Source organism: Neovison vison, chromosome 9, assembly GCF_020171115.1.
Source record: "Neovison vison isolate M4711 chromosome 9, ASM_NN_V1, whole genome shotgun sequence".
Classification (NCBI taxonomy): domain Eukaryota; kingdom Metazoa; phylum Chordata; class Mammalia; order Carnivora; family Mustelidae; genus Neogale; species Neogale vison.
In genome coordinates, this window is record NC_058099.1 from 10,988,078 (window position 1) to 11,012,215 (window position 24,138).

General features: G+C 39.7%; 1 protein-coding gene across 10 annotated transcripts in view; it reads left to right on the plus strand.

Annotated features, from left to right (window-relative positions):
* Window positions 1-24,138, plus strand: part of DENND1A (DENN domain containing 1A) — a 495,826-nt gene that overhangs the window by 199,731 nt on the left and 271,957 nt on the right. The window lies entirely within an intron of this gene.

Sequence of the window (24,138 nt, forward strand, 5' to 3'; positions counted from 1 at the left end):
ATGAGTATTTTCTTCGTAAATAGTTAATATGTAAAGACATAATTAAAATAATAAAGGTATAGGGTAAGGGTAAAATTAATCATCCTTCAATTCCAATTTTCTATGCGTGTTATCACTTTTATGCATAAATAGTTATCAATATGTTATTGGGTGCATATGAAATAACATACGTATGATAAAATGAATATTTGAGAATCCACTGCCCTCCCAGAAAACATGACCAGTGACATTAAAACTATTCCTGTTGAATATGTGGACCATTTCCAGTTGTTTTTCATTTGTTGTTGTTTTGCTGTAACAAACAACCCTGTTAATGAACAGTCAGAGGAGAAATTTTGTAAGTTGCTGCTACCACATCCTATGACCCACCTGCAAGTTTGCCCATATATTCTACTTTTTCTCCCGTTGTCATGGAGGTACTGGCCCGATTCTTACCAAGAGGAAAACCCTGCATCTGTACACAAGATCCATCCTCTCTCTTGGACTCCAGATTGATTTCAGCAACTCTCCCTTTTCTATTCAGGATTATTATCCCTCCCCGCCCCATCCCCTCGTTGTACAGGCATGTGGCTATCTTTCTCATCTTAGACCGGGAAGTGGGAAATCACTCTGTTAAATCATGTTTTGATACCTTTCATCATGTGACCTCCGGGAACCCCTACTTCCCTGTTTTCTTGCTACCTCCCGGGCTTTTCTGTCTCCTTTGCTGATTCTTAGATGGCCCCCCAGATCCTTTAATGGTTATATGCTCCAGGACCCAGTCCTTGGACAGACTGACTTTCTCCTTTAAATATATTTAATCCCTTGATTACATCTAGTGTCATGTGATGGCTATAAGTACCATGTGACAGCTCTTAAAATTAAACATCAATCTCAAGCCTGGACTTTTTTGTGAACTCCAGCTGTCTGTGCCTTTGCTTGGCTGTCTATTCAAAATCCAGCTCCTGCTTTTCTCAGTCTTCCCTGTTTTAGTTAATAGTAATGTCATCTTTCCATGTGATCATGCCAGAAACCCTGGAGCTGTCCTAGACTTTTCTCTTTGGCTCACACATTCTGTATCCAATCCACTGGTGAATTTGGCTTTGGTTTATAATCCAGTATATCTAGGATGTCCTCACTTCTCTCCACCTTACTGCTACCACCTTGGCCCAAGCCACCACCAGTTCTTTATGGATTACTATAACTGGTTTCCTGGTTTTTCAGTCTTAACCTCTTAGATGCAACTTTTCTCAAACAGCATTTCTCATCTGATCCCAGAATGCAGAGAAGGATTCAAATGACTATTTTCTCAATTCTCTCAATGAGGGAACATAAATAGTATCATTCTTGATAGATAAAAGAGTAATTAAATCACCTACAAAGGAATACTTAAGGCATTAAGTACCACCTACTCCCTCCCCAGGTTTATTGAGATATATTTGACATTTGACATTGTATTAAGTGTAATGATTTGATACATCCATGTATTATAAAATCATTACCACAATGCATTAAGACTTAATTTTTTCCTTAGAACTTTGAGAAAAGAATGACAGTGTCTATAATTAGCACAGCACCTAGAGGGACATTTTTTTTTTTTTTTTAATTGTCAGACCACTCCTTGGTCCCAAGTTTGCCAGTGGTTTCCTTTTAGAGGAAAAGTCTTTACAGTGCAAGGCCCAAGGTCATGTGCCCCCCCCCCCCCCATCTACCTCTTCTTACTTCGTTTCCATTACTATGCATCTCACTCCCTCTGCTCCAGCCTTTCTGGTCCCTGTGTTGTTTCATCTGGTCCATATTCTTACAGATAATGACACGATTTGCTCTCATCTCTTCTTCACTTCTTTATTCCGATGTCACCTGTGTAGTGTGGCCTTCTGTGGCCTCTCAACTTAAAATCACCCCTAAAGCCCCCTTCCTTGATTTATTTGTTTCCTGCTATTTCCATTCTCTTTTTCTCATCCTTCCATTTGCTCTCATTATCCTTAGGAAATTTGATTTCCCTGTTACCACTTCCCTCTTCATTTTGTGCTTTTTTTCTTCAATATTTAACATTCATATATTCATCACCTAGATTTTAAAATTAACATTTTACTATACTTGCTCTACCACATGTCTATCTATCCATCAATACATCTTTTTTATGCATTTCGAAGTAAGTTGCAGACATTGGTACACTTCACCTCCAAACACTTCTGCTTATGTATTATTAACTAGCATCCAATATTTATTTCTCTTTCTTGCCCCCCCTCCAAGAGAAAAGTTATGTACAAGGAAATGTATAAATCTTAGATAAATTACTTGGTGAGTTTAGACAAATGCGTACACCTGTGTGGCCCAAGCACTTACCAAATGTGGAACGTTACCATCACCGCAGAAAGTTCCCTCATGGTCTTTCACAGTCAAACCCTGTACCTGTCCCTCAAAGGAAGCCACTTTTATGATTTTCATAGGAGAGTTTTCCCTGTTCTAGAACTTCATATAAATGAAATCATATATGCTCTTCATGTAAGGCTTCTTACACTCAGCATGGTATTTTTGAGATTCATGGGTGTTGTTTCTTTTATCAACAGTTCTTTGCTTTCTGATGCTGAGCATTTGTCCATTGGATGATTATATAACACCTTGTTGCTTCTCCTGTCGATGGACATCTGGGCCATTCCAGTGTTCGGCTATTACAAACAAAGTTGCTGTGAACTTTGTTATACAAGTCTTTCTGTGATCACATTTTCATTTCCTGTGGGAAATACTGGTGTAAAAGTGTTGGATGACAAGATAGTTGTATATTTAGTTTCATGAGAAATTGCCAGACCTTTTCTTAAAGAGGTTGTACCATTTTTGCATTGTCACCAATAATGTATGAGAGTTCCAGTTCTGCATCTGTACCAATACCCCGTACTGTCAGTCTCTTTATTTTTAGTCGTTCTGGTAGGTGTATGTCATTGAGGTTTTAATTTGCATTTCCCTGGTGACTAATATGCACTTAATATGTTTATTGGCACATGAAAAAAGTAGTTAAATCTTTGACTTTTTCTTTACTGGGTTGTAGGAATTCTTTATGTATTTTAATACTGATCCTTTGTCAGACATATATGTTGTACAGATATCTTCTCCCAGTCTAGAGCTTGTCAGTGCATTTATTTTTCTTTTGAAGATTTTATTTATTTGACAGAAAGACAGGGAACACAAGCAAGGGGAGCGGGAGAGGGAGAAATAGGCTTCCCGCAGAGCAGGGTGCTCGATGCGGGGGATGTGGGGATCGATCTCAGGACCCCAGGATCATGACCTGAGCCAGAAGGCAGACACCTAACGACTGAGCCACCCAGGTGCCCCCACTGCGTATGCATTTTCTTAGTTGTCTCTTTGACAAGGAGGTTTTTTTATGTTGATGAAGCTTATTATTACTTTCCCTTTACGGCTTATGTTTTCTCTGCTCTAAGAAACTTCTGCTTACACCTAAGTCATGCTGTTATGTTTTCTCTTGTGTTCTCATCTAGAAACTTTATAATTTAACTTTTGTGTTTACATCCATGGTTCATCTTAAATGGATTTTTGTACTGGAATGAGGCGGGGGGGTTCAGTGTTCATTTTTTTTCTTTCCATCTATTTATCCAGGCTTTCAATGTTGTTTCTTGTCCTATTTTCCTTGTTGGATTACTTAGGTGCCTTTGCAGTGATTGTATAAGTGTGAGTCTCTACTGTGCCATTGTTATTTTTAATTATCTTTATGCCATACTGTCTTGAGTATTGTAGCTTTGGAGTGAATATTGAAGATTGGTAGTACATATGCTCCAACTGTGGCCTTTTTCTAGATTGCTTTATATTTGCATTTCCATGTATATTTTAGAATCAGCTTGCCAGTTTCTACAAAAACATCTGATTGGAATTGTACTGAATTGATAGCTCAACTTAGAAGATGATATAACAATATACAATCTTTTAATCCATAAACATGGCATATCTCTGTCTTTAATTTCTCTCAGCGGTATTTTTACTTTTCAGTTTAAAGGTCTTACATGTCTTTTGTTACATTTATTCCTAGGTATTTTTTTTTTTTTACAATGCTATAAACAGAATTGGTTGTTTATTTTATTGTATTTGCCAATTGTTTGCTATATAAATATATACACACCCACAATTGATTTTTTTGTATGTTGACACTGTATCCTGTGACCTTGTTAATTTCAGTTATTAGCTGTTAGAGTACTTTATTAGATTCTCTAGGTGACGTAAACAATCTTGTCCTCTGCATACAGACAGTTTTACTTCTTCCTTTTGGATTTTTATGCCTTCTATTTCTGTTTCCTTCCTCATTGCATCGGGTGGGACCTCCAGTGCCATGTAGAATGTTGAGCACAAGCAGTGAGAGCGAGTATCTCTGTCTTGTTCTCAATATTTTACTATAAAGTATAATAAGAACTGCAGATTTTTTTTAGAGATGCTCTTAAAGTGGGGAAGTTTCCTTGTATTCCTAGTTAACTGAAGAGTTTTTATCATGGATGGGTGTTGAATTTTGCTCCTTATTCTGCATCTATCACTATGAACATCTGGCTTTCTCTTATATTCTTTTAAAATGGTGAATTATAATCGGTTGATTTTAGATGTTCTACCAACCCGCTTGGTAATGATATTTTATCTTTTTTACATATTACTGGACTTTGTTGGATATTTAGTATAGAATTTTTGTCTGTGTTCATGAGTGATATTAGGTTGTGTGTATTTACAGCTTCAGTATTGTTATTGGGGTTATTTTTCTTCTAGATGTTTGAAGTTTCTGCCTTTCACATTTAAATAATTAATCCACCTGGAATTATTTTTTATGGATATAATACAGTTGGGTTCCAGTTTCATTTTTTTTTTTCCTCCATTTGGAAATCCAGTTGCCCCTAACATGTTTTGAATATCCGTTCTTTCCTCTAGGGCTTTGCAGTGCTGACTTTGTCATACATCAAGTTTTCCTATATCTTAAGGTCTTATTTCTGGCTTTTCATTCTGTTCTATTAGCTAATTTGCATATCCTATGCTAATATTTTGTTGCACTGTTAAGGATAGTTTTAATATCTGTCAGTAATTTCCTCACCGTCTTTTCTTCAAAAATGTCTCGGTTTTCTTGGTTCCCTACCCTTCCAAATAAATTTTAGACTTGTATTACAAAGTTTCGTCAAAACCATGTTGAGATTTTTATTAGACTTTGATCTTATATATGGATAGATTCTGTGGTGAATTGACATCTCTATGTTAATAAGTCTTTACAACTTTGAACATGTCAGTTTATTTAGGTCTTACTTTAATATCTTTAAAAATATCTTCCATAATGGTCCTGTGCATCTTTGGATCATTTATTCCCTAAGAACTTATTTTGTTGTGGTAAAAGGTGAGTATCTTTAATTTTCTGTTGTGTTGTTTGACAGTTCAGTTATTAAAGTATTGATCTTTTGCCCATGTATATAATTAATTCTAGTATATATGTTCTTTTGTGTTTCAGATACAAAATCATGTAGCTTATTAATGACTATTTTATCTTTTTTCCCTTTTCTTTATAACCTTTATTGCCTCTTCTTGTCAATTGTGCTGCTCCACATTTCCAGTACAGTGTTGGGTAGAATTAAAGATAGTGATTTTTTTTATTGTGTCTGCTTCTAAAGAGTATTTTAACATTCCTGCAATAAGATAGATCTCAGTTATTTATTAGATTAAAGAGGTTCTTTTGTGTTTCTAATTTGCTTTTACTTATTTACTTGCCACAAATGAATGTGTCTAATTGTTGCTCTTAAATGAATTCACTATCTGTCTTCCTGTTTTGTCTTTGGAGTTGTACAATTTCACAGTGTTTTGTCTCTGATACAGATTTATTTATCTTGCTTGGGATTTCTGGGTCGGCAATTCTGGAATGTTATCAGCCATTATTTCTTTGACTGTTGCCTCTACTTAATTTTTTTTAAAGATTTTATTTATTTATTTGTGAGAAAGTGAGCACAAGCAGGGGGAGCAGCAGGCAGAGGGAGAAGCAGGCTCCTCACTGAGCAGGGGGCTTCACACAGGACTCAATCCCAGGACACTGGGATTGTGACCTGAGTCACAGGCAGACACTTAACCATCTGAGCCACCCCGGCATCTCAAGATTTTATTTACTTGACAGAGAGTGACAGGCAGAGGGAGAGGGAAGCAGACTCCCCACTCCCAGGAGCCCCACGCAGGGCTGGATCCCAGGACGCTGCGATCATGACCTGAACTGAAAGCAGACACTTAACTGACTGAGCCACTCAGGCGCCTCTCCATTCTTTTCATTACATTCGTTTAGAAATCTGATTAGAATTATTAGACATTTCACTCTCTTGTATGTTGCTTATCTTTTTCCAGTTGGAAGAAAGGTGGTATGGCTGTAGATGATCTTCTTTTTCCTAAGTTTTTTTTTTTTTTTTCTCATTGTCTATTTAGACCACAGTATGGATAATGTATCTGGGTTTATTCTTCAGTTCACTAATTTTACCTTTACATGTGTCTCATCTTTTCATTTTGTGAAGTTCCATTTAATTCTTTTATAGATCTGCTTGGTTTTTTATAGTCTTTTTTTGTTTTCTCTTTATTTTCAATCTTTATTTTTTAAACATATTGAATAGTTTTTTAATTTTCCATTCCTCATTATTTTAGTTGTCTATAAAGCTGTATTTGTAGGAAGTTTTTGAAGCCTTGTTAAATTTTGAGTTCCTCTTCATTAGATCTGTATTTCACTTATGCTGCTGTCCCCTAGAGGTACTGATAATGATGCTGTTCTATAGATTATCTGTTTGCCATTTTATCAGACCATAGTAGGTAAATTTGGGTTACAAATCTATGTGAGAGCATACTTTTAATTAGAGATTGTCGGTGGAGATATTTGTTTCCACCCTGCAGTAGCATCAAGAATAGAACATTTCTGCTGGCAGAGTTTATGCAAATTTTTAAATTTTTACACTAAAGATGTAGCCGTGAAGCACCTAAATTTAGGTTGTAGTATACTTAGGAGGTTTTTAGGCTTTACCTCCTTTCACTTCTGCCTTGTATCTCCATCATTTGGGAATTCACAGTGCCCATAGTCCGGCAAAGAGCTGCAGGGTAAAAGCTAGCTTTATTGCTAATTTACCGTTTGGAGTTCAGTTTCCATTTCATCTTCTCCCTGAAGTGTTTACTTTTTGCTGGATGAGCAGTATGTTTTTCGAAGTATCTAATCTTCTAGTATGCCAGAATGGAAGGTCTAATGACACACACACACACACACACACACTCTCTCTCTCTCTCTCTCTCTCTTTCACCAATTCTAAGTGTACAGTTTAGCAGATTTGACAAATGTATACTACTACTATAGTCAAGGTAACTACTACTATAGTCAAGATACACAACATTTCTGTTACCCCAAAAAGTTCCTTGCTCCTCTTCTCAGTCACCCTTTGCAGCCTTGGCCCTAGGCAACTACAGATCTGTTTTCCTTCACTAAGGTTAGCTTTGTCTTTCCTAGGATTTCACATGAATGGGATCATCTTTATGGACTCCCATGTCTGTCTTCTTTGGCTCAGCGTAACTTCTTTAGTGATTCGTCCGTATTGTTCTGTATATGAATAGTTTATTCCTTTTTTATGGCTGAGTAGTATTCTGGTGTATGGATGTATCCCACTTTATTCCCTTGTTGGTGGACATCTGGGTTATTTCTAGGTTTTGGTTATGGTAAATAAAACTGATATGAACATTCATGTTTAAACTTTTTTATGGACCTATGGTTGCTGGGTCTTATGATTTAATAACTTTATAGGAAACTGCGAGTTTTTCAACAATATACGATGCACTTGCTCCTCGTCTTCACCAACTGTTGATAGTGTGTTTTTCATTTTAGTCTTTCCCTTAAAATCATGGCACTGTCTCATTGTGGTTTTAATTTGCATTTTCCTAATGACATAAAATGTGGAAAATCTTTTCATGTGCTTATTTATTAGAAGATACTGTATTATGTATCTCCTTTGGTGAAATGTCTGTTCAAATCTATTGACCATGTAGTAATTGGGTTCTTTGTCTTATTGCTAAAATGTAGGGGTTCTTTACATATTTCAGATACAAATCTTTTATTAGCTATATGCTTTCCAAATATTTTCTCCCCATCTGAGCCTTTCCTTTTCATTTTCTTTTTTTTTTTTTAAGATTTTATTTATTTGACAGAGATCACAAGTAGACAGAGAGGCAGTCAGAGAGACAGAGAGCGGGGGAAGGAGGTTCCCTGCTGAGCAGAGAGCCCGATGCGGGGCTCAATCGCAGGATCCTGAGACCATGACCTGAGCTGAAGGCAGAGGCTTAACCCACTGAGGCACCCAGGCACCCCTCCTTTTCATTTTCTTAACAGTGTCTTTGCATATCATAAAGTTTTAACTTCAAAATCCAGTTTTTCCAACTTTTTCTTTAATGGTTCCCATTTTTTATGTTTTATGAAATCTTTGCAGAACCCTAGAGCCCAAAGATTTTTCTCCTGTATTATAGACATTTCACAGGTTTTTCTTCTATATTTAGGAATCCATTTCTATTACTTCTGTATATGATATGAGGTAAGGAAATTGATATTAAGGTGATAAATTGAAATTAATAAGGAATTTGTTTATAATAGCATTAAAATATGAAATACTTACCCCTAAAATTACTGTTCTATGTCAACTGTACTTCATTTTAATAAAATGAAATGCCTAGGTATAAATTGATCAAATACTTAGGTGTAATTGATCTTTGCATTACCAAGATGTAAAACATTTCTGAGAAATGTTCAAAGATCTAAGTGAGGGGTGCCTGGGTGGCTCAGTGGGTTAAGCCTCTGCCTTCGGCTCAGGTCATGATCTCAGGGTTCTGGGATCGAGACCCGCATTGGTCTCTCTACTCAGTAGGGAGCCTGCTTCCCCCTCTCTCTGCCTGCCTCTCTGCCTACTTGTGATTTCTCTTTCTCTGTCAAATAAAATAAAATAAAATAAAATAACATAAAATAAAATAAAATAAAGATCTAAGTGAGATACGCCATGCTCATGGATTCAAGAACTCAGTGATGTAAGGATGTTGCGGTGGTTAATTGTACATGTCCGTTAGCTACTCTGTGGTGCCCATTTGGGTCAAACATTAGGTGGTGCTGGGCCGCCTGGGTGGCTCAGTCGTTAAGTGTCTGCCTTGGGCTCAGGTCATGATCCCAGGATCATGGGATGGAGCCTGCCTCGGGCTCCCTCCTTGGGGGGAGACCTGCTTCTCCCACTCCCACTCCCCCTGCTTGTGTTTCTTCTCTCGCTGTGTCTCTCTGTGTCAAATAAATAAATGAAATCTTTAACAAAAGAAACAAACAAACAAACAAACAAACTTTAGGTGGTGCTGTGATTAATATTTATAATCCATTCACTTAAAATAAAGGAGATAACCCTCCAGTGTATGGTTGGGCTTCATTCAGTTAAAGTCCTTAAGAACAAAAACTGAGCTTTCTATGAAAAGAAAGAATTTTGCCTCAGAATGATACATAGAAATCCTCTCTGAGCACAGCCTGCTGGCCTACCCTACACATTTTGGACTCAAGAATGCAATATCACCTCTCACCTGAATTTCCAGCCTATTGCCTGCCCTATAGATTTTGTACTTGTTCAAACCAATTCCTTAGAATAAATCTCTCCCTCGATGTGTCTGTGTGTACATACATGTCCCCTACTGGTAGTGTTTTCTCTGGAGTACTGTTACAAAGGTGTCAGTTTTCCCAGACTGACCTATAGAGTACAATGCAATACTGCTAGGCTTTTTTCTAGAATTCAATAAGGTGATTCTAAAATTTGTATGGAGATTTATATGGCAAAGGACTTAGCTAAAATAAGTTTGAAAAAGAAGAATAGGGCACCTGGATGGTTCAGTACGTTAAGTGTTTGCCTTCAGCTCAGGTCATGATCCTGGGGTCTTGGGATCGAGCCCCACATTGGGCTTCCTGCCCACTCGGAAACCTGCTTCTCCCTCTCCTTCTGCTACTCCCTCCGCTCATGCTCGTTCTCTCTCTCTCTCTCTCGTAAAAATAATTAAATAAAAATACTTTTTAAAAAAAGAAAAAAATAAAGTTGGAGGAACCACATTACCTGCTTTTAGGTCTTAATATAAAGCTATAGTAATCAAAACATTGTGGTAGTGGCATAAAGATGGGTGTGTGTATCAGTGGAACAGAATCAATCAAGTTTTTTTGTTTTTTGTTTTTTGAGAATGGTGACAGGGTTATTCCTGGTGGGGGAGGGGAATGGATAATCTATTAAAAAAAAAATGTTGATGGAACAATTGGGTATCCACAGAGGGAAAAAAAATGTGAAACTGACTTTTGAATGAATATACTTTTTTCAATATAGAAGAAAAAAATAAACACCATCCCAAACCAGAAGTTGTGGTGTATGCCCATTATTCCTTTTCTAATGCTATATGTAATATACATATAGTAATATGCACACATTTTACAGTTTACATATTTGAGATCATGTACCTTTTTTAACTGAATTGTTATCTTTTTGCATATTTTTATAACATTAAAATGTCCTTCAGAGAGCCACATAATGCTAAATCATGGTGTTCCATACCTTTCTTAATGATCCTTTACTGTTGGAATTAGTAATAGTAGCTGCCATTTATTGGTTACTTTCTACCTAGGGACTGTTAAGCATGTTCCATGAATTATATTACTGAATCCTTAACAACAACTTTGAGATATTTAGCACATTTTAAAGAAAAGGAAACCAAGGGTTAAGGAACTTGCCTATCTCTAATGTGTGAAGCTTGGGTTTATAATCAAATGTCTTTTATTTTAGTCCCTGAGAAAAATAGACTGCCAATTTTTTTTAGCCTCTTTACAATTTTTTTGCTATCCTAAGAAGCTCTGAGCTGGATATATATTTGTGTATAAATCGTTGTTACATTTCAGACATCTGAACTTCTTTTCTTCTGCTACTCCTTCATATATTTTATCCACCCTCATCTAATGGGATATTTTCGGAGCCAGCATGGTTGTCCAGCATGGCACGTAGGGCAGGGCAGTATATGAACCGCAGAGCTGCCCTCGTGGTTCATGAAGCAGCAGTCAGGGCAGGCATTTCTGTAGGAATCCAAGTCTGCGGAGGAACGATTCTGAGGGAGTTCTGTGGAGCTGACCCTTCAGTGATGACTCATCCTTGTAGTAGTCTGTCCCCTAGGACATTGAGTCCCACTTTATTATGAAGTTTTAAATTTTAATTCCAGTATAGTTAATATACAGTGTTCCATTGGTTTCAGGTGTGCAACATAGTGACTCAACAGTACTACTGTCCATTACTTGGTGCTGATCATGATACATCTACCATTGAGTCCCACTTTCAAAATGGAATTCTGTAATGTTGGTCAGGTCATTTAACTCTTCTTTGCCTTGTTTTCTTCATCTAGAGAGAAGGTCACTAAGTTAGAGCTGAATGGCCAAGTAAAATGTCTTAAGGAGCCAGAGTATTTCCCAGTGAGCAGAATCTTATCTATTCATGATTTGGAAGAGACCAGGGAGGTAACATGGTGTTGTGGCTTTGGATCCAGAGAGACCTGGGTTCAAATATAGCTCTAACATTTATCGGGTGATCTCACACACAATTCCTGAGTCTTTTTGAGCCCCACTTTTCTAATTTCTCAGAATGTAGAAAACACACACACTGATCTTTTATTTTTTTTAAAAAAGATTTTATTTATTTGTTTATTTGACAGACAGAGATCACAAGTAGGCAGAGAGGCAGAGAGAGAGAGAGGAGGAAGCAGGCTCCCCACTGAGCCAAGAGCCTGATATGGGGCTCGATCCCAGGACCCTGGGATCATGACCTGAGCCGAAGGCAGAGGCTTTAACCCACTGGGCCACCCAGGCGTCCCCACACTGATCTTTTAAACAAAGGGATCTCAAGAGTCCTTCGTTTGTTTTCCACTATGCATACTGCCATCCCTCTCACCCTCGGCCCCACAATTAGGATACAAGAAGCAGGGTAATGCACACACTTTCGTGGGACCCAAGTCTTCCTTCCTCCAAGGAGTCCTCAGTTCAGCCTCTTCTATAATGACATGGTAACAGGAGAGTTAAATCTTCTTGGTCCTTGACTTCTGTTATCTGCAGTTCTGCCTAGCCTTTGCATTCTCTTAACCTGTTGTTTGAGAGCACAGATGACCTGAGTGAGATCTGAGGCCACGTCTAAGTTTGTGGAAGAATTGTTTTTAAGCAGCCTAAAGATTGTGTTTACATTTAGACTATCCCTTCCTTTCCATTTCCAAGTTTAAGGCTTAAGTACACTCGGTGTTAGGGGAAGAAAAAGATAAGACAGCTCTAACAGTCTCTCCGTTATACCTTGTATTAGTCTATAACTGCTTCCAGTGTTCCTGGTTTTTGTACTGAGGCTCCAAGAATCCTGGAAACCCACCACAGAAGAGGAGGAGAAGGAGCGTGATAAAAGCGGGAGAAAGCTAGCAAGTGGGTAGAATAGTGCCCATCCACTTGTACTCACCTCTGCTGATGGGCAGATGTACCTTTAAATTTTCTGTCTGCATTGATAGAGGCATAGTGATTTTTTGCTTAGAGAAACCTTTGTTAAAAATGATTTTTTAAAAATTAACATATAATGTATCATTTGCCCCAGGGGTGCAGGCCTGTGAATCATCAGTCTTACACAATTCACAGCACTCACCAGTGTCCATCACCCAGCCACACTATCCCTCCTCCCCACCCCCCAGGGAGCCTCCACCCTCTCTCACTCCCTCCCTCCATTTTTCTTCTGAGATTAAGAGTCTCTTATGGTTTGTCTCCCTCCCCATCCCATCTTGTTTCAAAAAATGATTGTTTTTTAAGTGTTAAAAAAAAAAAAAGAGTATGGAACCTAGGTGGAGGCAAAATAAATATGCATGTGTGCATCTTTATAAATATGCCTGCTTTTTCCCTTTTCTTAAAATGGCAAGAAGGATATCTAGGGAGCAGAATGTACTCTACAAGCAGATCTTCACCTTGTTGGAATTAGGGGGTTCCTCCTAATGCAAAAGGCATGCCTCTTTCATTGTTTGTGTAGCTCAGATTTAAATTTAACAGGCACTAGTTGTGGCAGGTATTTGGTAAGATGCAACTGTTACATAGCATCTTTAAAGGCATCGGGAGTGAGCCACAAAGGGTCCTGATGAGCGTGGTGTTGTTTATTTTTTGTTTTCATATGCCTTAAGTAACCTTAAGAGGACATGATAGGGATAAAATAGCCATCATAATTTAGAAAGGAATGTGCTCGATCTCTGTCTCTTCTCTGTCTAATGAGTTCATGTAAAAAATATATCAAAAGAAATACTCATAGCAGAATCCTCACATTTCAAAGGGGAGTCTATTTATTATAAGAACCGCTGATTCATTAGGAATGCTTCCTAATTCGAACAGCAACAGCTGCTTCTGCTTAGGATAAACTCTATCTCTTTTGTGCCCTGTCTCTCCAAGGGGATGTGAAATTTTGGTTGATGATTCTTCTCCTGCTTTAGCTTTTTCACTCTCTTCCTCTGGTAGGATGCTTTATCCTTTTCAGTGCTCACACGATTCGAACAACCCACCGTACTCACCCCCCCATCTTTAGAATTGACTTTCGTTAAGATTACAAATGCTAACAAAACTCTTCTGATAATGTGTTTTGTTTGCATTCACAGTGGCAGTGGAGTGTATTGTGCAGCAGTAAAGAAAAAAGTTGAGACACGTTGTAGTCATGAATTCTAAGTGCAATAATTTAAAATACAGGGAGCATTTGAGAAACTGCCATTGTCCATTAAATGAAACCTCTGTATTAACGTATCATAGCATGCTGTTCTAATCACTTTTCTCCAAATACCAGCTTTTGAAAGAAACATGGCTGTATTTTTTATACAAAATCTGAAATCGTGTAATTGAATGGCTTGGCAGAATAGGTAAATGAATGTAGCAACATGCATTCAAATATATCTCTTTGGTTTGTAATGAGCTGATTGAAGTTCACAGTTGTAAGACTTGCCATTTTATTTCCTGATTTTACATTCTGGACCCAGACAAAGGTGCCGGTTTTTTGTATTGATGGAAAAAGGAAGAAGAAGAAAATGTTCCTAAGACTCAAGTAAGCTCTTTTTGGGGATCACTATTGGATTCTGTGCTCTAGTAGCTTTTACTCAACTGTCCTTCTATTAAATAAAGAATCTTCTAATGTGACCATTTCTGTTTAATTTTAGAATTATTAACAACCCCTTTTAGGGCTTAAAGAAATTCTGTCACATCTGATGGAGTTGGTCGTCTGCCATGGGTGTGCGTGCTCATTTGAGAGAGGTAATTGGTGCCCGTGCATACTTCTCTCATAGTGCTTATCTTAGTAATTACACTTGTTGATTTATGCGTCTGATTCCCCCTCTGGACACTGAGCTCCTTAAAATTATAGACGGTGCCCGGTTCACCTGTTAGCCCCAGGAGCCAGCAAAGAGCCTCCTCCTCAGTAAATGTTTGATGACCAAATAAACCAAAGAACACTAGAGCCAAATGGGCGTCAGAGTAGATATCAAAAAACACAGTAGGTAGAAAGATCATGCAGTTTGGAGCTGAACGGACATTATTTTACATCCTGGTTGGTAAGGGACTATGGGAATTCCATGTGGAATCCAATTAAAATTTTGTTTCAGGACAATTTCAAGTATTGAAGACCACAACTGCTATACATTCTCTGAGACAAGAGAATCCATGGTTTGTTTGTTTGTTTGTTTGTTTGTTTGTTTTTGCACCCTGCTTGTTAGGAGGTACAGCAGAAAAAGAGAGTAATACTGAGGGAGTGCAGAGCCATTCATGGGACAGAGATGTGTACTTCTGGGTTTGTCCATCTCTCCTCTGTGCTGTGCAAATGCATGGCTTTGCATCAATTTCTTCCATTGTTTGAAGTACTGTTCCTGCTACAAAATAAAAGGGTTGAACAGTTGAGAGCAGCTGGCTGCTTGTACACCTCCTTTGGCTCACCTGGATGGGCTAGGTGATGGAGAATTTGGGTTCTGCTTTTCCCGGTCATGGGGCAACCTCTTGCCACCGCCCATGGTATTATGGTCAAACCTCTGGGCATAGCTTCTTAACTAGGAGAAAGCATGCAATAATGCAGAGGTATAATCCACTACAACCCCAGTATAGACAGTCTGGTTTAGCTCATTCACCTGTGAGGTGCATCTCACATACTCTGTTAGTATTAAATTACACAGCTAATGAAGTATGTGAATGATAAGCTGCTTTAGTATGTTAGGTGGACTGAAGGTATTCCTTTAATATCCCCTCCCTTGGGACAGAGTGACAGAGTGACAGCTTCACCTAGGTGGTAGGACCTAGGATATACATTAATAGACACCCCATAAGGGGTGAGAGAGATTGACTTAGATGGGGCACAAGGGAGCATTTGGGGGTCCTGGAAATGTTACATATATTGATTGTGGTGGTGGTCACACAGCTGTGTGCAGTTTCACAACTCCTCTCATGGGTTTTATTGTATGTACACTGCATGTGCACCATGGAAACCAATGATGGGTTTTCTTGTATGTACACTGTATATACCCATGATTCAGAGTTGATTGATCAAGACAGGACCATGAGCTCTGGAACCAGACCCTACTTCAAATCCCATTGCCCTTCACTAGCTTGGTGATCGCCGCACATCTTTGAACCTTCGTTTCCTCATCTGTCTGTTGTAGCTGAAGATAACCCATGTCCTGTGGCTGAGGTGAGGAGAGAGAATGGCCTTGAACTGCTTGGTCCGATGCCTGACACGGCTGAGGTGTACAAGATAGTTTCATTCCCATCCCATTAATGGCTCAGTGTGCTGAACTGGTCTTTAGCTGAAGCTGCTCTATTTTAGCCCCATAAAAGTTAAATTCAGACATTTGTGAAAGGTAAAGATGTTAGCATCCATATGTTTGCTTAATGATAGCTCTTAGAGTCTTACTACTGTTGCTATCTTTTCTATCACTCTAACATATTAAGTCTTCTAGGGTTAGATCTTATTTAATTAGTTAGGAACAATATGGGAAAGCACAAGGTGCTCTTTGCAGTGTTATTTTGAAAGGAGTCATTCATTGAAGAATGATCGGAAAAAAAATACTGGTGATACATTTATGATTCCTATTTTTTATTTCCTTTGTTTTCATTCTGTCCTTGAAATGAAATCTTTTTCTTGTGTCAAGTGGGGAAATATTAATAAGATCCGCATTGACCCTAGTCCACTCTTCTGTGACAAGTACAATCTTAAAAGTAACTGTAAAGGTATACATATGCTTGTGGTTCTTAGCATTTTAAAGGCATTTAAAACGATCCAGAATATGGTGTAGAACCACTCTGTCCCCTGAGAGATCAAGTAGACCTTTCTAACAACTGTGACAGCGGATGCCTATTTTTGAGTACTTGCTACAATCTGTGAACTGTAGTGGGCACTAGGTATTATTTGCATTAAACTGTTATTTAATTGATTAATTTGTTCCATGCCATAGCCTTGTTGGGCCGATAGGAAGTGATATCCTTTTGCAGAGAAAGTAAGCTTGGAGAGGTAAGCAATAGCTCAGAGGGTCCCTTTGATAAGTTGGGGTGGATCACATCTGTTGCTCCTATTGTCCAGTTCAACCTTCTCTCCCACCATGTCACACAGCGATGCTGCTTCAGAAGGGAGCTCACCTTCAGGCCATCCTTTGCCTACCAGGAACCCATTTTTAAGCTCTACTTCTAAAGTACATTCTGTAATTTAATTAAAAGAGCACTGACAAAAGCCTTCACTTTTAGAATCTCCTTCCTTGAGGACTTAGGCCAACTACATGGGTCTGAAGACCTTTGAATTTATCTGTTTCCCTCTTCCTCTTCCAATTCATCTTCCACTCTGTTGAAGTGAGTGATATTCTAAAAAGGTAAGTCTGGGGCGCCTGGGTGGCTCAGTGGGTTAAGCCGCTGCCTTTGGCTCAGGTCATGATCTCAGGGTCCTGGGATTGAGTCCTGCATCGGGCTCTCTGCTCAGCAGGGAGCTTGCTTCCCTCTCTCTCTGCCTGCCTCTCCATCTACTTGTGATCTCTCTCTGTCAAATAAATAAATAAATAAATCTTTAAAAAAAAAAAAAAAAAAAAAGGTAAGTCTGATTAAATCCCTCCTCAGCTTAAAACTCTGCTCTCAGGAGAGGAGCTAAACTCCCTAGTCTTGCGCATAAAACTCACAAGCTGGTCACTTTGGACTTCTCTAGTATCATCTTCTGCCAGAATTTCCCTTCCCCAGCCCCCTCTCCTCAAAATATTACATAGAGAAACATCTTGCCCCACCTTTAGGTGGGATCTAACCATCTCAGGCCATTTATTGTTCCTTGTCTCTCTGTCTCTGGAAAATTTTGTTCTCTCCAGATGGAAGGACTCCTTGATTTGATCTGACTTTTCTTCCTCATTTAGCTGACACCCTGGTGTAGTCAAGATGCTCTCTCCTTCCATGTTCCTATAGTGCTTAGTGCCTCAACCCCCACCCACCCATCACAGAATCCTCACGTTGCCTTATGAAGAGCTGTTTACATGTCCGTCTTCCCCCAGGAGATCTGGGTTCCTTAAGGACAGGCAGCACTGTGTCTTGTTCTTGTATTTATCCTGGCTATCTGGCACAGGACTGGCATGTACTGATGCTTACTAAATGTTTACAGAAATGACCCAGGCTTAAATATTTGGCCTCAAAAACCTAACAGGGAAAAATAGATATTGACCCCTTTTCTTTCCCCTCTCAACTTAGGATGGCCTTAGATAAGTGAGGGTGTCTCACTTTCTGAGGCCCACTAGAGTTTATTGAGGCTGACTGTTTCCACATTAAGGAAGGTCACTGAAAACCTTATTAGCCAATCACCCTTGCCCTTGAACTGAGATCCATGATAAGCATGGTGCAGTGGAAAGAGCATGAGACTCTGGTGTGACCAGGTTGTCCAAGACTGCTACCTTCCATCTCACCCAGAGAGCCTGCTGGGGAACTGGGTCATCACAGTTATGAAGCACACTTAAGGAAACGAGCAGGTAGGCTTGTGATTCCGTTCTCTCCGATCATGAATCCTCCCAGCCACCAAGCAAGGTGACTTGGACATTGGTAGGCAGGGAGGAATTACACACATGGCTATTTTTTAATTTAAAAGTTAATAAAAGTACATGTATTGATTGTAGAAAGTTTGGAGAATATAGAAAAACACAAAGATGAAAGGTTATTTGTACATATTACAGAGCTTGCTTTTTTTTTTTTTTTTAAACATTTATTTGTTTGAGAGAGCGTGTGCTTGTGAATGTTGGTGGGGGGGCAGGAAGGGGCAGAAAGGAGTGAGAGACTCTGTAGCAGACTTCACCCTGAGCGAGAAGCCCGACCTGGGGCTCCATCTCACAATCCTGAGATCATGGCCTGAGCCAAAAATCAAGAGTTGGACACTTAACCGACTGAGACCCAGGCACCCCTAGAACCTGCCCCCCGCTTTTTAAAAAAAAATTTTGTTTATTTGAGAGAGAGGGACAGAGAGCGTGAGCATGAGTGGGGGGAGGGATAGAGGGAGAAGCAGACTCCGCACTGAGCGTGGAGGCCCAACTCAGGGCTTGATCCCAGGACCCCCAAATCATGACCTGAACTGAAGTCAGATACTTAACTGACTGAACAACCCAGGCCCCCTCCCCAGAACCTGCCTTTATATCTAAATACATTGTAAGTATTTAGTAGTATTTAAAGTATTTTTCCATAGCCTGATTTTAATGAGTATATAATACTCCATCATTCTGGTAGCTCATAATTTATTGTGAACTATTATACATTTAGCTTGCTTCCAAGTATTTGCACTTAATAAATAACACAGAGTACTTAAGAACAACTTCCTCTAATTTTTAAGATGCTTCATGCTCAGTACATAAGCCGTAGAAAATGCAGAAAAGAATGTAAAAGAAAGCAAAATTTATTTACAAATCCCATAACCTAGAAATAACCACTGTTAATTTTTTATCTTCTAGCCGTCCTATATGATTGCCTATGATACCTAGCTGTGATTATTGCTTCTTTTCAATCTCTGTCATTTCATGGACATTTTCCTATCATTAAAAATATTTTAAAACCTAATTTTCTTATTTCCTGGAGTTAACATAATTAATTTAATCATTTTCTTAGTACATGTTTAGGTGTGTGTATATATGTATTGCTATTATACATAATAAATAACTACCATTTAAAATATATTCCCCTCAAATTAGTCACAACATTTAATGCTAGTGAAAATGTAGTAAAAATAATTCATGTGTATGTTTTCTGACCTTCATTTCAATGTTCTGCTTTTAGTAGTTGAACTCATTGAAAGACAGCTTTCCTGCTGTCTTTCATACTATGTGAATTTAAGAATTTATATCAGAGAAACCTATTTCTACTCCAGGTTTGCTGTTTGAATCTCCTTTCTCTAAAGATTAATTTTTAGGGAAGTGCCTGAGTGGCTCAGTGGGTTAAGCCTCTGCCTTTGGCTCAGGTCATGAGCTCAGGGTGCTGGGATCGAGCCCTGCATCGGGCTCTCTGCTCAGTGGGGAGCCTGCTTCCTGCCGCCACCCTGCCTGCTGCTCTGCCTACTTGTCATATCTGTCTGTCAAATGAATAAAAATAAAATCTTAAAAAAAAAAAAGATGGTTTTTAGGGTTTCTTTTGAGGGAGACACACAGGTGGTAGTGTCACTGGGAATATAAGGTTTACGGCTTAATTTATCAAATACTTCACCTTCCTCTAAGCTACTATAATTTGAGGGAGTTTAATACACCAATTTTGGGCTTTTGTAACATCATGGGCTGCTTTTTTAGGTTTATAATAAAGCGGTCAGTTGTAAGGACCAATATTATTTAAAAAATCAGGAGTGACTGAGAGATGTAGGGGTTTGGTTTGGTTTTAAATCAGGGCAACAGAACAGAGAGTGACTAATGGCGTGTTGTTTCAACTGATCTCCCTGTTGGTGGCTCCCCAGCTCCTCATTGCTCAGGACCCGGCCCGCCCTTCCTGTGGAAGGGCCCGCTTGAGGGAACGGTTTCCTCCCATGGTGGTGTTCTGTGGTTATGGTACAGAGGGACTGCAGACTCACCTCCTCTCCTGGGGCCCAGCTGCTACTGCTCATATTTTTCAAGTTGTGTTTTTAGATCATTCCTAATGCCGTAATGCTTTCACCTACCAGTCGAAACGAGGGACCTACTTTTGTGGAGGGTGTGCCTTATTTACCTCCATCCAGTGCTTGGCTTACGTGAGGCATTGAGTGCATGAATGCTAGCTACAAAACAAATGAGTGTAATGGTTGTTCTGTTTTGACCATTTGAAAACACTGAATCAGATGTCAAGTGTATGTGCTGTGTAATGGGCCCTGCATTGATCCTCTGGCCTGGGAGAGTTTTTTCAGAGAAGAGTCTGTCTGTGTAGCAGGTTGCACAGACCTGAAGTTAACCCTGCTCTACCATGTAGCTGTGTGACTCTGAGCAAGTTACTTACCCTGTCTGTGCTTCAGTTTCCTCATTTGTTATCTGGGGCTGTGATGATACCTATTTAATAGAATTACGATGAGGGGGTGAATAAGCCAGGGCATGGAGAGTTCTGGACATGTGGTAATTCCACAATGAATGGTGGTCTCTCCTGTTACTATTTTCATGTTCAGTGCGTGACGAGTAGCACAGTGGTAAAGGTACTTGGCTCTAGATGGGTCTTGCTGTAGGACGGATTATACTGTCCTGTTCAGCAGGGTGGCTGTGTCTCTGTGTGATCGATGTCGTGCAGAGAACTCTGCTCCCTTCACCCTGGACCAGGTGTGCTACAGAATGACATAGCAGTAGAGTTTTTCTCCAGGGTCCGAGAATCTGGTGGGGAAGACAGATGCCTGTGGCAGAAGGAAGCAGGGGAAGGGCTGCCGGACTTGGACAAATTCCTGTGTTTCCTTCCCTTGGAAACTTCAGTCTCATTTCCAGGAGCATTTTGGGAGAAGCCTCTTGGGGAGAGAGTTGCTCTGTCACAAAAGGTAACTTGAAAGCAGTTTCCTGTCTGTCCTTATGGCCAGCTCTTAGTAAGGTCCTGCTTTGTACCCCAAGGAGGCTTTGAACATCAGCTGTCTTGAACAATCTCTGGTCTTATCGCTTATTTTAATGTTCGTTGCACGGGTCACTCCTGGATGTGGTGCTCTGGGCAATCTCACCCCAGAATGCTTCCCTTCCTTTACTTAACCTCTGACCTGTGAAAACAAGAGTTAATCAAGAGTTCTAAGGTAGCTAAGAGGAAGGGGAAGTGTTTGGTTACAAATTAAATATGAACAAGTCATAAGTCATAAATCCCCACCAGCGCTACCAGTTGTGTGTCTCGAGTTGCATATGGTACAGGGTGTTTGGGTTATAAATTCAAGTTCAGGGCCCTGTGATTGCTTGGGGTTAGGTGCTAGGTTAGTTTTCTTTTGGTCTAAAAAAAAAAAACCTCTTGGCCTTTTAAAACATTACTTTTATTAGACCAGCTACCTTCATATCCTACTTTCTCTCTGTGCGCCTGTCTGTCCTTCTTCCTTTCTTTGCCTGCCTGCCTGCTTGCGGTGATTGGTGTGCTGTTCTGTGAATGGAGACAGAACTGCTTCCCTGAAAGAAGTTAAGCATATGGAAAAAGTTGCCAAGGAAAGGCACTGAAGTATAGAGCGTAAATGGGTTTAAGAGACAGCCAGACACTTTTATAGAGAGATTTGCGATGGAATGATATAGCATTCGAACAGAGATCTGGGGTAGAAATGAACTTAAATGAGTGCTGTTCGCGGAAAACCGATGCCCTGTCTAATCTAGTATTTCCTTAATTGGCACCCTAAGCATACATTCAAAGCTTTATATTTTGAATTTAAAAAGGCAGCACAGTCTGTTTAAGAATGTATGACACAGGCCGTGATCTTTCTAGATAAGTTCTTAAAAATAGGTGAAGCGTTGGGTCTTGATAGGAAGCGCTGGAAAGTTAAAAACCAAAAAACATCAAACATTTTAAATCAAGCCATTAATATCTGTGTTTCTGAATCTAACATGTGCACTAATACCTAAAGCAAGAAAGAGCTGACACATGGCTAATGTCCCTGGGGCTGGCAAAAGTAAGAAAACACGCCGAAGGGTTGGGAGGCAGCCAAAGTCAGCTTGCTCTGAACACTTGGAGCTGACGGACTTTTGGAGGCAAGCTTTCATTTTTCAGGGCATTACGGTGAGAACCGCGAGGTAAGAATTTTAAATCCTAATTTCAGGATGGATCATTACCCTTGATCGTGTTGTGCAACTCGTGACGTGTTGCACGGAGTGAGGAGGCTAGAAGTCGTACGGAACCAGTTTTGTGTCTGAGCTGTGCTTGGCCCAGGTACATCACTTTCTGTCTCCAAGACTCAGTTTTCTCACCTATAAAATGGGATGATGACTCACCTTCTAGAGTTGTTGTAAAGACTCATATTTCAGAGCACCGGAAACTTGGTCAATGTTTTTTTTCCCTTCCTCCATTAGCTTTCACTTGTTAGCTCTAAGATGAGAATAGCATCAACTGGTGTCTCAGTGGGTTCATTAATTTTGTTGTTTACTCCTGAAAGTAGGACAGGATTTCTGGTGCAGCTGTTTCTTCCCCTTGTTGTGGTTTTTTTTCAGCAGAGACCATGTATTTCTCTTTTAGTCTATGGAAGGTTGTGTAAGGTGGGCCTTAGTTAGAACCTCACTAACCCATTATATTATATTACAGTAATAATTTGAACCATAGAATAAGATACTCTGAATGGGGAAAAACTTGCAGGTGTGTGAATACAGGAGTGGGAAGCATCATAAACTCTCTTAGGAAAATGATGAAAGGCCTATGTGCTCGCCCTCTCCGGGCTCCATGGAAAATATCTGAGAATTACACTCAATTGTCAGTGCAGGTGTCATTACTCCAAAGATCTTCTGTTACCAACACTTCACCGGTGATAACAGAAAAGTGCCTCTGTGCTTTCCTCCTGAGCAATCTCCCTCAATCACAGTAACGCTGTCATAGAAAAGAAGACGGCAGATCTGCTCTCTAAAAGCAACAATTATTGAATACCCATCAAGAGAGAAAAGAGCCTTGTTACCAAAATCAAATCCAAGTGTGTGTTTGGGTAGATTTATATAAGCACAGATGTTTTATGGGAACTTTTGGGGGTTTTTTTCCTAATGCAAATTAATATTTCTACTCATTCGGTGCATGCAATACATTTTCCTGCATAGATGTAATAGGTTTCACAATGGGATGCTAATTATGGACATAAATCAGAGATTTTTGAGCTTAACTGGCTACCGTAATAAATGTACAAGTTGAGATCAGCAGCTGTGAGCCAAGCAGACTGCTCAGATAGAGTGAGACTGACTTTGATCTCCCAAAGGGGTTGGTTTGTTCTCCTATTTTAGGTTCCTCTGACTTTTGATCTTCCTAGCACCAAGAGTGTGATCTTCTCAGGGAAAAACAGTGTTTACTCTGTCCCAGGCACGGTGGTAGGTGCACTCACCTAGGTCACCTTCACAACAGTTGCGTGAGAATACATACAAATGGCTCACACCCAGGGATAGAAACTGATACCCAGACCCAGGTGGGTCTTCTGACTGCACTCGGTGGAAAGTTGATCAACAAAGTGTCATTTTGTTCCTTTTATGCACCTCTGTCATAACACAGATGCTGACATCGTCTGCCCATGTGTCTGCTTCCCTCGTTAGACTGTGTGCTCTCCAAATGCTGGGCCCTTGGTCTCATTCCCCACATACCTCACACAATGCCAGGCATATACTGGATGGGTCTTAATAAGTGTGGAGAAATATGTGGTTTGATGGATGATTGACTGCAACGTTTGCAGAACGAATGATCTAGAAATGTGTGATGTTTGGACTGTAAACGTCACTTCAGTTTTAAGTTCCAGAAAGCACTTATTGACATTTAATGTGGTTAGCTCAGGAGGATGGGGTGCTCCTCTATTATAAGGAGGAATGCTTGCACCTTGGTGCTAAGGCTGTAGTTTGAAAACTGTGGACCACCACACATGGGTGTTTTGTTGTGCTTATGGATGGAGTGCTCATTGGCTGGCTATAATGGGGGAGAAGATAGGTCTTACAGAGGGCAAGGTGGTTGACTTCTAGGGTCTTCTCTAC